This window comes from Callithrix jacchus, chromosome 6, assembly GCF_049354715.1.
Source record: "Callithrix jacchus isolate 240 chromosome 6, calJac240_pri, whole genome shotgun sequence".
NCBI lineage: Eukaryota > Metazoa > Chordata > Mammalia > Primates > Cebidae > Callithrix > Callithrix jacchus.
In genome coordinates, this window is record NC_133507.1 from 1,974,089 (window position 1) to 1,977,739 (window position 3,651).

The following is a 3,651-nucleotide window of genomic DNA, read 5'->3' on the forward strand; positions in this document are numbered from 1 at the left end:
GTCCTTCAAAACCAATGAGAACGAAGACACAACGTGCCAGAATCTCTGGGATGCATTTAAAGCTGTGTCTAGAGGGAAATGTATAGCACCAAATGCCACCAGACAAGCAAGGTAAGATATAAAATCCAACGTCACAATTAAAAGAACTAGAGGAGGCTGGATGCAGTGGCTCATGCCTGTAATCCCACCACTTTGGGAGGCTGAGGTGGACGGATCACCAGGTCAGGAGTCGAGAGCAGCCTGGCCAACGTGGTAAAATGCTGTCTCTACAAAAAATACAAAAAAAGTTGGCTGGGAGTAGTTGCACGTGCCTATTATCCCAGCTACTTGGGAGACTGAGGCAGGAGAACTGCTTGAACCCGGGAGGCGGAGGTTGCAGTGAGTCAAGATTGTGCCACTGCACTCCAGCCTGGGAGACAGCAGGACTCCATCTGGCGGGCGTTGGGGGGGTGGGTAAGAACTAGAGAAGCAAGATCCAACAAATTCAAAAGCTAACAGAAGGCAAGAAACAACTAAGATCAAAGCAGAACTAAAGCAGATACAGACACAAAAAAAACCTTCAAAAAATCAGTAATTCCAGGAGCTGGTTTTTTGAAAAGATCAACAAAATAGACCACTAGCCAGATTAATAAAAAGGAAGAGAGAGAAGATTCAAATAGATGCAATAAAACAATGATAAAGGGGATATCACCACCGATTCCACAGAAATACAAACTACCATCAGAGACTACTACAAACACCACTATGCAAATAAACCAGCAAATCTAGAAGAAATGGGTAAATTCCCGGAGACGTACACCCTTCCAGACTAAACCAGGAAGAAGCTGAATTCGTGAACAGACCAGTAACAAGGTTTGAAGTTGAGGCAGCAAGTAATAGGCCAGATGGGTTCACAGCCAAATTCTACCAGAGGTACAAAGAGGAGCTGGTACCATTCCTTCTGAAACTATTCCAAACAATACAAAAAGAGGGAATCCTCCCTAACTCATTTTAGGAGACCAACATTATCCTGATACCAAAACCTGGCAGAGACACAACTGAAAAATAAAATTTCAGGCCAATATCCATGATGAACACTGATACAAAAAATCTTTAATAAAATACTGGGCAAGGCCTGGAGCAGTGGCTCAAACCTATAATCCCAGCACTTTGGGAGGCCGAGGCGGGTGGATCACAAGGTCAGGAGATCCAGACATCTTGGTCAACATGGTGAAACCCCGTCTCTACTAAAAATACAAAAATTAGCTGGGCATGGTGGCACGTGCCTGTAATCCCAGCTACTCAGGAGGCTGAGGCAGGAGAATTGCTTGAACCCAGGAGGCGGAGGTTGTGGTGAGCTGAGATCACGCCATTGCACTCCAGCCTGGGTAACAAGAGCGAAACTCCGTCTCAAAAATAAAAATAAAATAAAAATACTGGGCAAAATGAATCCAACAGCACATCAAAAAGCTTATCCATCATGATCAAGTCAGCTTCATCTGGGGATGCAAGGCTGGTTCAACATACACAAATCTATAAATGTAATCCATCACATCCACAAAACCAAAGACAAAACCACAATTGTCTCAATAGATGCAGAGAAGGCCTTTGACAAAATTCAACAGCCCTTAATGCTAAAAACTCTCAATAAAACTAGCTATCGATGGATCATATCTCAAAATAATAAGAGCTAATTATGACAAACCCACAGCCAGCATCATACTTAATGGGCAAAAACTGGAAGCATTCCCTTTGAAAACCGGCACAAGACAAGGATGCCCTCTCTCACCACTCGTATTCAACACAGTACTGGAAGTTCTGGCCAGGGCTATCAGGCAAGAGAAAGAAATAAAGGGTATTCAAATAGGAAGAGAGGACATCAAATTCTACCTGTTTGCAGATGAATTGACTGTATATTTAGAAGACCCCATCGTCTCAGCCAAGAATCTCCTTAAGCTGATAAGCTACTTCAGCAAAGTCTCAGGATACAAAATCAATGTGCAAAAATCACAAGCATTCCTATACACCAACAACAGACTAACAGAGCCAAATCATGAGCGAACTCCCATTCACAATTGCCAACAAAGAGAATAAAACACCTAGGAATACAAGTAACAAGGGATTGTGAAGGAACTCTTCAAGGAGAACTACAAACTGCTAAAGGAAATAAGAGAGGACACAAACAGATGGAAAAATTACTGTAATTTAAATTGCCAAGTTTTGGCCCAGTGCGGTGGCTCACACCTATAATCCCAACACTTTGGGAGGCGGAGGCGGAGGTGGGCAGATCACAGGGTCAAGAGATCAAGGCCATCCTGGCCATCACAGGGAAACCCCATCTCTAGTTAAAAAATATATAATTAGCTGGGCATGATGGCACATGCCTACAGTCCCAGCTACTCGGGAAGCTGAGGCAGGAGACTCACTTGAACCCGGGAGGCGGCAGTTGCGGGGAGCCGAGATTGTGCCACTGTACTCTAGCCTGGCGACAGAGCAAGACTATTCTGTCTCAAAAAAAAAAAAAAATTACCAAGTTTTATAAGGCTTAATTACATACAAAATATAATGTAATATTTAGGTATAAGACAATCTCAAGTGCTATAAAATGTTAACTAAGAATTTTTTATTAGAAAAAAGCCTATGTATGTTCAACAAGGGCTCTATCCTGAACGGGGTGATAACTGGTTCTTTTATACACAAAGCACAGATGTACGTACAGTATATAAACAGATATAGAGTACATCGGTAGTATTCAATGACACGGAAAGAGGCAGTTAGGAAAAAAACATCTAAAACAGCTCCTTAGAAGGCCAATACTAACCTTAGAAAAAAGGGACTTTCCATGCAGCCAATGGTGAGCTACATGGAATGCCAGCACCGTCCGGTGTGGGAGGCTCTCGGGGACGGATGGTTTGGCACTGACGCACCTTTGGGTAACCTCCAGGCAGGAGCCACAGACTGGAACAGATGAATGGTCTCTTCCCATCACCAGGTGGAAATTAACTGCAAATTAACTAAAGGCCAGTCAGTGGTTACGAGTGAACAGGTTCAACAGCTGCATGGGGCTCATTAGACCTTTTTAATTCTACCTTTTCTGCATGTGTTTGCAATTTTCCATCAACTTCTTCATAAACATTTTCTAGAAACCAAAATATATAGTGGCCCAAAGGAGCTCTTAAGCAAAGTACTTGGTACAAACAGACCATATTTTATAAACATTTTAAGTCTGTTCTAAGCATTCCGACTTAGAAAAGAACTTCTTTTCTACTTTGTATTGTAACGAGTTAAATTTAAGACATAACCCTAGTCTTCTATTTCCGAGAGCTGTTCCAAGTCTAAATGACAATATGACTCACTATGAAATATAATGAAAAGTACAAGAGCTGATGTAAAACAGTAATCATCAAGGTTTCAGGCAGCATGGGATCAGGGTAACTGAAGAATGAACCCAGCCAGGTTGCAACAGGCAGGAGGCGCTGGGCTGATAAGGTACTAAGGCGGCCATCGAATGCACACAGGAAGCCGGATTCACGGTGATAGATCACAACCTGAGAAATAGTTCCTTGTGGTGATTTCCGCCCTTTTTTTTGTTTTGTAAGAGTTTCCTTCATTCAGTAACTTAGTTTTCCCTTAATATTTCAAAAATAAAACCAATCATCAAACAGGAGCCAC